General features: G+C 41.1%; 1 pseudogene; it reads right to left on the bottom strand.

Moving 5' to 3' along the window:
• Window positions 1–1,183: 1,183 nt before the first annotated feature.
• The window catches only part of LOC120032637, an 85,427-nt pseudogene continuing 71,940 nt past the window's right edge, over window positions 1,184–14,670 (bottom strand).

Raw genomic sequence — 14,670 nt, 5'->3', positions numbered from 1 at the left:
TTCGCTACTGTATATAGCCTGTCTTTTTACTGTTGTTTTTATTTCTTTACCTACATATTGTTCAACTAATACCTTTTTTGCAATATTGGTTAGAGCCTGTAAGTAAGCATTTCACTGTAAGGTCTACACCTGTTGTATTCGGCGCACGTGACAAATAAACTTTGATTTGATCAGAAGCTTCTAAAGCCATGACAACATTTTCTGGAATTTTCCAAGCTGTTTAAAGACACAGTCAACTTAGTGTATGTAAACTTCTGACCCACTGGAATTGTGATACAGTGAATTATAAGTTAAACAAGTTTAAAATAACACATTTGTATTTTAAATGTGTTATTATTTTACTGCCAGACATAAGACTGTAAAACAGCAAATCAGCTCCAAGTGATTTTAATTTTGGAAATCTATTCCAAAGTATTCCCACGCATAATAGAGAGATACACAGTAACAGTATGTGATTGTATACAAATGTCAGCAAGGTTTGACATGATTATGTTTTAGTCAAATATTATATCTGTTTGGGCTTCTTGTGGTCAATTTGCAGGGTACAAATTCTTTGTAATTATGTTCCGGCCCCCTGACCATCCGCTCATGAAAAGAAATCGGCTGGAGGCTGAATCTAGTTGATGATACTTGCTAAACGAATTTAGCCTCAATCTAAAAATGAATTTCTCACCTGTCTGATCCTAGGAGTCGGAATATCCTGGTGTTGTCGGAAATGGTGGGAATATGGACAAGATCCAATAGTCACGTCATCACAGTCATTATCATATTCATCGTATATTTTGAGCCAGCAGCATATCACCCTGCATACCACTGCTGGCTTGCTTCTGAAGCTAAGCAGGGTTGGTCCTGGTCAGTCCCTGGATGGGAGACCAGATGCTGCGGGAAGTGGTGTTGGAGGGCCAGTACGAGGCACTCTTTCCTCTGGTCTAAAAAATATCCCAATGCCCCAGAGCAGTGATTGGGGACACTGCCCTGTGTAGGGTGCAGTCTTTCGGATGGGACGTTAAACGTGTGTCCTGACTCTCTGAGGTCATTAAAGATCCCATGGCACTTATTGTAAGAGTAGGGCTGTTAACCCTGGTGTCCTGGCTAAATTCCCAATCTGACCCTCAAACCATCATGGTCACCTAATAATCCCCAGTTTACAATTGGCTCATTCATCCCCCTCCTCTCCCCTGTAACTATTCCCCAGGTCGTTGCTGTAAATGAGAACGTGTTCTCAGTCAACTTACCTGGTAAAATAACGAATACAATAAACAGTTCAAATACTACTGTTATATACAGTTATTGCGTCCGCCGGGGCATTGACACAACTTGCCTCATTAGATTTGAAACTCCGTCCTTGCATGCCATGTCTCCAGAAAGCCAGAACACTGTCTTGAAGGCAGACTGCGGAAAAGATGGATATTTAATATACCGTATTCAAAAGTTCACCACAATGTCATTTATCATAACATGACTGTGATACTCTGCTCTCCTCTCCATTCTATAGCTGTTGATACGTGTGTGTGTTAGCTAATCTCTAGCAAAGGGGGCAAGGGCGATTACCTATCGACTCAATCTGGAAATTAAACGTCAGCTCGGCTGAAAGCTTTCTACTGGACTCCAGCCTCCCCTGCAGATTCACAATCTTAATGGATCCTGAGGGGGGAAAATGACATATGGAAGTTAAACAATGATGCTATTACAAGAGACTGAAGACATCCAGGCACAAAATGGCTGCCGTCCATCCAGGCGGGGTGCAACATATTGGTGGCTATTGAGGTGAGTTTCCCCCGTGTCATTTAAAGGACAGCTCAGTGATAAAACATGATACACGGTTCAAATATTGTCATAATGTTATTAGCAATGCATAGAATGAATGTACAATGCATGTATAATCTATATGGATAATATTACAATACAAATCTGATTTTTGGATAGTCAAGACATGCTGCTAGACTCACGATCCAAGCAGACAAGAATGGCGTCTCTTTCCAGTTGAGTCACATGGATAACACAGGTCTGCGGAGTGTCTAGGAGGAAATCAAACATAAAAACCTCAACTAACCATTTCATCTTTTGCTTTATTAACGTCAAACATGTTCCATTATGAATGTGCACAACGATATAGGACTATATTTTCTCTATAATTGTATAATTCTCTATAACAATTTCCAGTATGGTCAATGTGTAGAATGTGAACGTCAGTCTCCAGTGTGTGCTACGATAAAAAATAAAAAGAATAAATGGGGATTTTAAAAAATGATGATATTGAATGTTTATTTAATTTCAATGAAGTTCCATATTAAAGGAGCACTAAAATCTAGAGTTGTGTCAAGTCTATGTCAATGAGGAGTCAAGGTCAGTCTTTGAATGAGACCTTACCGGACTCTTTGAGCCAGGGGCAAGCGGTGTTGGGGTCCAGCGTCTCAAAGCGTACCACCTGGTTGAGCTCCGTGCCCTTGCTGACGCCCATACAGATGAGGGGGTACTGGTGCTCGGGCACCACAAGCATCTCAAAAACCTCCATCGGGCAGGGCAGGGGAAAGTCAATGTTCTTAGGAGGAGAGGGTTAGCGTTAGCATTAGGCTTGTCAATGTTAGGAAGAGAGGGTTAGCATTATCATTATGCTACATGGTCTAGACTCTAGCATGTTATCATGCTAATCTCAAATTCTTTATTCTTGGGAGGAGGAGAGTTAGCATTAGGCATGTAGACGGGTGGGGTGTTTACCAACAAGAACGATGCGCGCGGAACCACAAAGTAAAAACAGACGGGGTTGGCTTACAATCAAAGTATTATTGGCAACATGTATGATATATATCGAAAAAAACATAAATAACAGGGTAAGCGTTAGCATTAGCTCATCGGTTACAAAGCAAGGGTAGCTTAGTCTATGTTGGCGGGTTAGCATGCTTATCTCAAACACAGCCACCTCCGGTGCCAGCGGGCAGGGGGAAGTCAGTGTTTTTAGGAAGAGGGAAGTGTGTTTTCCATTAGCATGTAGGCTACAAAGTAAAGGGATGTCTCTTAGCATATCTCTCAAACACCTCCATTTGACAGGGCAGTTAGGGGAAAGTTGTGGACGGTTATTAGTCAATTCTTCCCCGGAAGCTCTTATCATAGCTAGTGTGAATGCTTTTTTGTTTTTGATTGAAACCTCAATGGCCAAACTCTTATATGGCTATGACATGGGCTGTCAGCACTCCAAAAAGGTTTGGGGAGAGTGAGCCTGGCAAACACGTGGAGATGGCTAAATAAATGCACACAGACACAAAAATTCTTACCTTGATGAGCATGAACTTCCGCATGGGCTTCACCCATTCCAACATGACCACACTGGATTGGAAGGCTCCACACAAGTACTTGTGGCCCGTGTAAGGGTTTCTCACTAAGGGGGAATATTTGGTGGTCAGCCGGGGTTGTCATTCATACTAAGCTGTGACCACAATAATGTATTTCAAAAGACCTTTCTACTATTGGTACCCAGTTGAAGAGGTTGTTGTCCTAATTGGTTATAAGGGGAATGGAGAACTATTGTGTTTATTACACGTAGTGAAGTGGTGCATCTACTCTCAATCTTGTAGCAAGATTATGTAGCAACTTGTGGGAAAGTAATGGGTCCGACGTAGAAAGAGATGAAAACCGAGGGGGGCGAGAGAGAGAGAGAGAGAGAGAGAGAGAGAGAGAGAGAGAGAGAAAAAAAGAGTATGTCCATGACTACTCACCCACACAGCACTTCTGACATCCCTTGGTGTTGGAAATCTTGTTGGAGATGGAAAATTTCCTAAAAACCACAATAACAAAGTCTGAAAAGTAGGACTCTACCCACAGAAAACTTCTACACATAGAGGCATCGCCACCTTCTTACCTTGGAAGGATTTTGTCTGGGAGCCGGTGGGTGGGGATGGCCATTGGCAGCTTCTGCATCTGTCGAGCGTGCTCATACAGACCCGCCAGATTGTGACAGTAGAGCTGCGAGGCTTTTCCTGCCAAAAAACACAACGAACACACCTTTTGAGTGCTTTGAAGGCAATTATAATATCTTTAAATTTCACGCAAAAAGTGCAGGGTCTAACCGCTTGTATATCTGGAGCAAGTATTGACAAGTAGTATTTACATTTACGAGTGCATATTTCATGATAAAATTAGACTAATGCTCTTGATGACAGATTGCTGCTTATGATTTATGTTTTGAATGTCTGTCACTGCCATTGTGTGCGGCCAAAGGTGCATTTAAATGACGTGTCTGGAGAAGCTATTCTATTCTGGAAACTATAAAAAAACTACGTAAAACTTTGTGTGTACTAGTTATTTCTTGAGATATATGAGGAATGTGTGGCAATACAGGTTTTCTATGATGAATCCTTACCAGATATGGAGAGCAGACTATTACTCATGACATAAAGCCACATACACTTCCGGGGAAAGAGCTAGGGAATAAAACAAATGTTGATCTGTTTTTAATAGTTCTGTAGGTGGTCAAATGAAATCGTAATCCGTGTCTCGTTGACCAGTTCTGGATCAAACCTCAAATCCTTGTGGATAAAACCTGGTGGATCAAACCTCAAATGCTTTACGTACGTCACAGAGAAGCAAGCATTCAAATTGAACTATAATCTGTAACACGATGTGATAGAGAATATTTCAACCTCCACATAAATACATAGATTCCGTTTCATACATTACACTGTGAAAACATTGGAAGCAGTTGGAACAATTGAAATGTACGGACAAAAAGATCATTCAAATGAAATAATGAGACACCGACCTGTTCCATGGAGGAGTCATGCAGTTCGTTGAGATTTAGAGTGTAAATGCCCTCTTCGGCACCGAATAGCAGGTATTGGTCTAAAACAGAGAATGAAACAATGAAGTATTATAACAGAGAGAGACCCGGTAAACTTGGACAATACACACATTGCCTAGGACTCTGCCTAAGAAGGAAACTAATAGTAGCACATGCAAACTGCAAATAAGACATGGGAGTAAGACAAAGACGAAAGTCAAGTTAGCCTAGACTCCTGTTCTAGGTTTCTCCCAAGCCTTTCTCGAACAAGAATACAGTGGGACGCCTGGTAGCGCGAGGCTGAAAATAAAGTAATCCAATCAATTGCAGATAAAGGTAAACCTCACAGCGGGTTTGGTCAAAATATTAACCGCGCTCTGTCTGTCAGACCCTGCACACCGCACACCCTTGCGGACGTTGTCATTGAACATTGACACAAATCCACATGATCGGTCGTTAAAATACAGCAGAAATACAGTTTCCTGTTATCGGCAATTGATGGAATCAGGGTCCACGGCAGTTAGACAGAAGTGAATTGGCACGAGGCCCACCTCTCGTGTCAGGGTTGATCCAAGATGCCGCACAGTGGATCTTTAGAGGGCAGCCATTGAAGACTTTGGAGAAACAGGCTCCCATCTGTGCAGCGAAAATAGAAAACAGAATGTAGATGAATATAGTTATAGTTGATCAATGTAGAGCACCTGGAAAAACCCTTTATAAATTCAGTCCAATATAATAAATTGATTCTTTTAAAACAAAGTTGTGGCAGGATCTCTAGCTTCGAAGGTCGCGGTAATTACAAATGTGTCATGAACTCAACACTACTACTTTTAGGTTGCTAATGAATGAATTACATTTCACATAAATTATTTCGATAATGAATGTGCAATCAACACATTTGTGCTTTTGTATCTTAGTGCTCATTTGCTTTTTCCTACAGTGCAGAGTTATAGTTTTCTACTTGACAATGCGTGAGTGTAAGAGCAGGTAAGGTTTGTTAAGACTTACGTGGACTTTTGGCGTGGGGGGGAAGGCCATTACTGATTGGTTTCTGAGGAAACAGGAAATGACATCATCATACCAAGGTCAGCGTAGAATAATTAACAATCATAGTTAAAATATACTGTATATTATACTGTAATATTATTAAATATGAAAATAATATGTGGATCTTATAGAGTTCTATTTAACTATGCGTTAACAATGGTATCATTCTGTCTTCATCAGTGCTGTAATATCTTGGGAATGACACGGTAGCACTTTGACTGAACTATAAGTGATCTTTAATTCATGAGTCGTTGCTTATTAACGAGTAACTAATGAGGTAAACATAGAATAAATACTCTTTGTGCAGAGCTCTGGGTGCAAATAGAAATACACTTCTAAGAAGAATGAGAAGATTTATGTTTAGTCATAATGCAAAACCGCATAATAATCTATTTTGCAATGAAAATGTAAGTCTTATCATAGCTGTTAGGACATGTTAATGAATTAATCACCATTTACATGAATTATTCACCAAATAACTTACTTTCAGGTAACACATAGTAAAGTTAGTATTAAAAATGTGAAAAGGTCAGAAACATTTTAAATAACACTTTCTATGACCCAGCGCTGTGCAGTGCATTATGAATAAATTATGCAATAACGCATTATGTACATAATGAACACCTCATTATAGATATTAATGAATTAATGACAGCCATGACCAGTTATCAATATAATGCACTTACCTGTATGTGTAACACATAATGCTTACAGGAAGTCTTATAATGCACTATGGATTTGACAGAATCCGCTTTAAGTGAATTGTATACAGAAAATTCACCAAAAGTGTCGCCACCAATTTTTACGCACAGCTTCTGACCAAGGCTAAATTACTATGATGTTACCGGAATCTCTTTCCTGTCCTTCCTCGTGGTGACACAAGGTGGCATAGTAGACTGCTTCTCGGCACCACCAGCATCCCCGCTCACTTCTGATGGGCTGAACCCATTGCCTGTTAGGAGGGAACTTAATTATTAAATATTACATTATTTATTGAAATGATTCCCCCAATCGCCACAATCTGAATGGTGCTGTGGAGAGTGAAGAGGAAGCAAGAGAGTATGTGGCTCTGTGGGAACTGAGCAATTCCAACAATTGTGCTGAAACATGACACTGATAAGACTTAAGATCACCACAGTGACTAAACTAAGATTTGTCTAAAGTGGCGTCCACTCCTCGTCTCTTCTCCTTCACCTTGACATATCTGAAAACAACAGGAACGGGCGAATGGAATAGGATGGAATAGCCCAGGTACTAGTCCAGTTCTTTCATGTCAAATGCAGATGAAGGAAAGCTGATGAGGGGTGGAGAACTATTGAGATGCACACGTGAGGGACAGTCAACTTCGTTTGAAAGTTGGCCCCTGCCACCAGACTACTCGAAGTGGACAGGATGTGGAAACTGGGGAAGTTTGTGCGAGTGCATTGGAGGGTGACTCGTGGCAGAGAGGGTGTGTGACATTATCGCATGCCAACACCAGACACACCACTGCTCCTAATTAAACTGACAGGCTATAAATACTAGCTGGCAACCGCGCGTGTACAAACACACACGCGCACGCACACGGTCCACTTTGAAAAATCGGACTGGCTAAGACAGGGAGGAGGTGGGGCGGAGCCTCTTGAGGATGTTGGCAGGGTTGGAAGGAGGAAGGAGAGATCCCTGAAAACAGTGGTAGCTTTTATCTCAGCATCATCACACTTATTGTCTAAGTGGTCCAGGTTTGGTATTGTGGTTGGTATTGTGATGAATTGAAGTGACTGACTGACTGATTCATTCATTCATTCATTCATTCGACTCACTCACCCCCGACCCATTCATGCATTCATTCATTCAAGGGGACCACAGCTTTCCCTCCAACTAAGTGCAGGGGAGATAAGAAAACCCGCATTAATGCATTTCTGACAGAATTGTCTACATCTCCCAGAATGCACCCATTCAGTTTGTGAGCATGCCTTTAAACTACGTTACCTACCTAAGCTAAGCTGCTTGTGCGGGGGGAGTCTGGGGGGCGGCGGCCTGGGCGGCACATGGGTGGCAGAGCGGGCGGGGCTCTCGGCGGCTGGACAACGCTTTATGGTCCCCCCGTTGTCGTCATGGTCATCGGGGGAGCCATGGTGTGCAGGGGAGTTGGCAACATCCTGTGGAATGGGAATGGGCTAAGAGCAAAATACAATACAAAGAGATAGGATATCAGGGTTCTGGTAAATTCCCATTTAATGAAGTCAACTGAATTGAAACAAATCACATTTGTAAAATAAAATCATACGTTGACATTGATTTGACCCCCAACGCTACAGGATCGGCATCAAAGCACACCCGTCAACATGTAAAACATCATCATTAGATGTAAAGTCACACCCAGAAATACCTTGAATATTATGCTCTATTGCACACAATAGGGCTATAGGAAATATAAACAAACGTTGTGCTATGTTCAATTTAAAGTGGTGCCACAACAGGATTCCTGTGTGTACACTGTAGAAAATAGATCATCTTGCAGCTTTATATGTGAGAAAACACTACACTCTCAGTCTCATACGATGGACAATGAGTCATTTGAAGAATACATACCTTGACGTTGGGAGGCGGTGGTGAAGGCTCTTTGGGCCGCATAGTGGAGCCCTTGGCACTAAGAGAGAGATAGGGCATAACTATTAGAACAACCTATTGTACTAATAGTTATACCTTTATTTGTGTATCATATACAGTGCACAAAACATTAAGTACACCTTCCTAATATTGAGTTGCACCCCCTTCCCTTTGCCCTCAGAACAGCCTCAATTCGTCAGGGCATGGACTCTACAAGGCAACAAAACCATTCTACAAAGATGCTGGCCAATGTTGACTCCAATGTATCTCACAGGAGTCAAGTTGGCTAGATGTCCTTTGGGTGGTGGACCATTCTTGATACACACGGGAAACTGTTGAGCGTTGCAGTTCTTGACACAAACCGGTGGGCCTGTCACCTGCTACAATACCCTGTTCAAAGGAACTTAAATATTTTTGTCTTGTCCATTCACCCCGGTACACATACACAATCCATGTCTCAACTGTCTCAAGGCTTCACATTTTTTTTTTTACCTGCCTCCTCCCCTTCATCTACACAGATTGAAGTTTATTTAACAAGTTACATCAATAAGGGATCATAGCTTTCACCTGGATTCAGTCTGTCATGGAAAGAGCAGGTGTTCATACACTCAGTGTATATCCTGGGTCACGTTCATTAGGCACTATTTGGCGTTATAAGGTATCAAATGGAAGAAAACACAGTAAATAAAAAGACGGGCTACCTGGACTTGTCCAATAAGAAACGCTTAAAGAACATGAACCTGGTCCCTGGTAGAGTAGCCAGTTCCTATAATTTACATAACAAAAAACATTTCATCTATAAATTGTATCTATGAATTAAGAGGACAGTTGTTAAGTTGAAAGGAGAAAGAGGTTGAAGACAGTAGGACTTACTGTTGCATTTCATCATCATGGTCACCACCATCATCATCATCGTTATCTAAATGAGTCTCGTGTCCCCTAAGGGAGAAGAGGGATGTCAATTTCAATTCAATTATTAATGCCTTTATAATTGCCCCTCTGGGATTAATACAATACAATTATTTGTAGTGGTATTGAATTGAAGAGGTACAGTGGTAGAGGCATTTCTCAATCGTGGCTCAGAATCAGATGAGCGCTCCCTTCTAAGGGCTTATGAGAGACGAGGAAAGATCCACGCCATAACAATCCTTTTGAACAGCATTTCAGCAGTGGGAATGCATGCTCTTCTCATGTCCAATGTTTAAAAAAAATGGTTAGTAGGCACCTCATGTCCAAAACGTTTCAACAGTGAAATGTGATACTATGCACCCTTATTCATTTCAATGTGAGGTCTACCTTAAGCCGTAACCGATCGGAAGAGTTTGTGCATATAATGTGTTTGTTTTGGACTTCGGTGAGGGTTTTTCGGGCACACGTTTTTTTTCTTGAGGCAAACTGAAGTTGGTAGCCGAAGTCTACGTCCCTTCATCAGTGATTGCTCAACCGTAGTAAAGTCTGTTGTCATTCAGCAGTGACTCGTTTTCATGCAATTATTTTGGTTGAGAAATACTGCACCAAACACCTTAGTTAGGATGTAAAATTGCACGACTAAGATCTCCTGGGCAAAATGAATGATGTTTCTTGCGTTATTTTGGATTCATTCGGACTATTTTGAGGAAGCGTATACTGGCTATGGCGTCTCAAAACGAACAAACTGTACTATTTCCGCTTTTTTCAAGCAGAGGTCTTTTGAGGGAGTATGAGAGCACACTCGTTCTGTTCGCCTAGCCGACTGAAGCATGCTGACGTCTTTAGTAATGAACCGGCCAACATTTGAGAGTGCCATTTCATCAACAAAGATGAAAGTAGAGAAGACACCCGAAACAGTCAACGCCTTATTTTTTTCAACCGAGTCTAGCTATCTATTTGAGTTGTTTTACCAAACATCACGTGTGGCAAGACAACGAACATTGGAGTTGGCTACATACAGCATAAACCGATCTAGCACCTGCTCGGCACTTGTGTATTGGAAATCAGTGTGCAGGTATCTTTCCTGCATGAGGTGTATTTTTTTTTACCCTAACGCTGAGAATTAATTGATACTAGCAACACACCACCCTAGCCGCAACGAGACAAAGATTACAATAAACAATAGCGGACACCCAGCCGGCTTTCTCTGCGCTATAACTGGGCATACGGCTTTAACGCCTTAGCAAGGGTGAGAAATCACCCCGGTCTCCGCGGAAGTGGTTCTAAAGCAAGTTAGTCGTCCATTTCACTCGCTCAAGCAAAGAGGCAGAAGGTTAGGTCACATTAAATATTGAGTAGTGCAAGAGAGAGAGAGAGGTGGGGGGAGGAAGAGCGAAAAAGTAAGGGAAGGAGAAAGCGAGGCTGAAGATGAGAGAAATATGAGGGGAAAGGGATGAGAATAAAATAGTCCAGGAAGAGAAGACAGAGATAAGAATAACTTTTATTTATCCAGGGAAGTCACATTTATTTTTTCCAATTGAGCCCTGTCCTATATAGAGAGATAGAAATGAGAGGATAGGAAAAAAAGAGTTTCAGTGAGAAAGAGAGACAGAAAGAAAGGGGAGTAAAAACGAGAAAAATGGGGACAGGAAGGAAAGACATAGTTGGGCCTACCTCTGGTTTAGCTCCTCCTCCACCGATTTCAGAAGACTCCTGTTTCGAGAAAATGACAGGAGATAATTAGAGATGAAACAGAAAATGATGAGATGCTGTTTACATTTGAACACAATGGGTAATTGCAGGGGGTGGTTGGGGATGAGGGAGACGATTTACAAAAACACGGTTTTACAAAAATACTTTTATTGACTGTAAAGATTGATGTTGATTGTTCAAAGGCAGATTTTGTGTCCGATTTTTGGAAGATGCTGTGAAAGTACCCAACCACCTTCGCTTTCTTGTCTAAAAATATCAGTGGAGCCATGTTCCTTTTTGTAAAATAACTTTGCCGTCTGTTTCTCCAATCTCGATTCTCCGTGTTTTGGTTGTAAATTATTTAGTGCATACCGGGGTCGTGCGCCGAGGGCAGTTCCAACAAACAAATTGCAGAGTGATTGTGTCGGAGAAAAAAAAGGCTATTTATGTTTTATGAATTAGCACTCCTAATTAGCACTCCTAAACCTCTCGATATGGAGGAAGAATGTTGGCTGAACATTCAAAAACAAACGCAGACAAACATCAAAGCTGAAAGGGTTTCCTGCTAGTGAACAAAAACCTCTCAAACACACTATGCTCAGCAGTAAGCTACTCAATTTACTATTGGTGGTTCCAATGGCTCAATTATGTCATGATGCTTGCAATACAATAGTTGTGGGTTTGATTCCTGCATGGGCCACATACAGTTAACCTATACCCAGTGTACTGTAAATTGCTTTGGCAGGGTCTGCTAAAATGTATGCATCGAAATTATATAATATTAATAGTACTGTATAAGAGTGAACGCTACATTGGGTTGTGTGGAAAGTGCTAGCTGCACAGGTTGTGGCTACGCTAAATTACCATAGATTTTTTGGGAGGGACCATTTAAACACAATACAACCACACATGTGGATACAGTGCAATGGCATTAAAATCATGGAGGATGAGTTTAAACACTTATTTTCATTGTGGTCCTCTTGAAAATACTTTAAAACCAAAATATACAACATGAAAACAAAATACATCTCATCAATAGGGAGGAAAGAGCAAACGGAATAAAAGAGATGACCAAGTAATGTTCATTGATACAATTATACTTTCTTATAGCCTCTGTCGCTTTAAAACATTTTGCTCATAAACCATTTCTTAAAGGGATAGTTCACCAAATCACATTGGTTTCCTTACCCTGTAAGCAGTCTATGGACAAGGTATGACAGCAATGCATGATATGGTTTTGTGGGACAAATCCTAATCAAGTCATGGGACCGATATTAGCATTTTTCGTGCATCATTTTCAAATCATCCAAAAGTATCTAAAATTGATTATGAAGCTTAACGAAGTCACTTATAGATGTTTTGAATATGATGTGCGAAAAATGCTAATATCGGTCCCATAACTTGAATGGGATTTGTGCCACAAATGCACTTGGAACAGTCCCAGGGAAACTAAACCAAAGCATGGATTGTTGTCATAAACCAATATGTTATTTGGTCATTTGGGTGAACTATCCCTTTAAGGTTAATCGTAAAACACCCTTGCGTAGGGATGGATTTTATCTGATATTGGTAACTCTGGCTCTGGTGTGATGGCTACGAGAGTCTCTAATAAAATTAAAATAACCAGACAGGTAACTGGGGGCAAGGTCATGTATAACTTTAAAAACGATCAACAGTTTGATCTGCACCACCCAGAGATCAACTGGAAGTCAGTTCAGTTCCCTGAATTTATTAGGACAAATGTGCATTCTAGGGCTGAGCTCGAGTATAATTCTCATCAGTTGGTTTTGGGCCATTTGAAGTCTGTCCTTCAGATTTTTTTTATGCCACTGGACCATGAGATATAGTCATAGTGGCACTGGATCAGAGATGTTGCCAGGGTCTGCATAGTAGGATACTGTTTAAGAGAGGATGCTAGTATGTTTCTTTGTGTGGAGAGCGCTAGCTACACGAGTTGTGGCTAAGCTAAATGACCATAATCATTATTACTAGTACTGTATAAGAGCAGAGGGAGCACGCCACATTGCTAGGCTATGTGTGGAAAGCGCAAGCTTCACATGTTATGGCTAAGTCAATTACCAACAAATATACTGTATACTAGTACTGTAGAAAGGATGCTACATTGCTATGTGTGGAAAGCACTAGCGACACAGGTAGCGCCTAAGCTAAATAACCATATTATATTATTACTAGTCCTGTATAAGACAGGATGGTACGTTGTTAGTGTGGAAAGCGCTAGCTTAACGGGTTGTGGCTAAGCTAAATAACCAAATTATCATATTATTACTAATAATGTATATAAGGGTGCTACATTGCTTTGTGTGAAAAGCTCAAACTTCACAGGTTGTGACTAGGCCCATCGCTCACTCGTGTGTCATTCCATCTGTCTCGACGCCCCACTGGCCTTCTCAAATCTCCATCTTCCCCTATTATCCCTCTCCCCTTCATTCATGGCTGTCTCTACAAATAAACAATAAAATACGAACGGAGAGTGGAAAAGTTTTGGGGAAAAGTCTACACATATTCAAGATGCCCATTAAGATTCAGTGCAATGCAACCAGAGTTGGGTTCAAATACTATTTGAAATCATTTCAAATACTTTATCTGGGCTTGATTGGCCTTGCCTAGTGGCAAAAGTGCACTCCAGATAAGCTGAAGAAAACAGTAAAAGTATTTGAAAAATGTCAAATAGTATAATCGAATCCAGGTCTGAATGCAACTTGCCTAGTCACCTTACCCTGCAAGTAGTCTTGCGGCATGACCCAGCTGCGCGTCAGCTTCAGCTTGCTGCCTGACATTCTCCTGTAGAATTCTCTGATACAGAGCACAATTTATATTTCCTTTCATTAAGGCAAGTCGTCCAGGTCCTGAGGCAGCAAAGCATCCCCAAACCATCACACTACCACCACCAATGCAGTGTTTGGTTTTTGCCAGGCATAAATGGGACCCATGTCATCCAAAAAGTAAATCATTTGAATCATCTGTCCATAGATCATTATTCCAGGAGTCTTGATGATCATCCACGTGCTTCCAGGTGCTTTTTTGTCACACTTGAGTAAACGTTCTGGACGACAGTTGGGTCATGCAGCAAGACAATGATCCAAAACACACAATCAAGTCTACATGAAAATGGCAAAAAAAAAGCAACACATTTGAAGTTTAGAAATTGCCTAGTCAAAGTCCAGACTTAATCCCAATTGAGAGGATGTGCCAGGACTTGAAATGAGCAGTTCATGCTTGAAAACCCACACATTTCGCTGAGTTACAGGAGTTCTGCAAGCAAGATTGGGTCACAATTCCTTCACAGCGACGTGAGCAACTGATCAACAACTACAGGAAGCGTTAGGTTGGAGTGGTACAACCAGTTATTGAGTGTAAGGGGGCAATTCTTTTTCACACAGGGCCATTGGGTGTTGCATAACTTTGTTTATGAAATAAATGAAATATGTAATTGTTGTGTTATTTGTTCACTCCGGTTCCCTTTATCTAATATTAGGTTTTGGTTGAAGATCTGATAACATTCCAGTATTAAATATGCAAAAATAGAGAAAATCAGAAAGGAGGCAAATACTTTTTCACGGCACTGTATCTACCTCTACTACTCCTGTATCCCTACAACACATTGTAAATATGGTACTGGAACTGACTCTGTAGCT

This window comes from Salvelinus namaycush, chromosome 39, assembly GCF_016432855.1.
Source record: "Salvelinus namaycush isolate Seneca chromosome 39, SaNama_1.0, whole genome shotgun sequence".
In the NCBI taxonomy this organism is placed as follows: Eukaryota; Metazoa; Chordata; class Actinopteri; order Salmoniformes; family Salmonidae; genus Salvelinus; species Salvelinus namaycush.
This window is presented reverse-complemented; position numbering and strand designations above follow the sequence as displayed.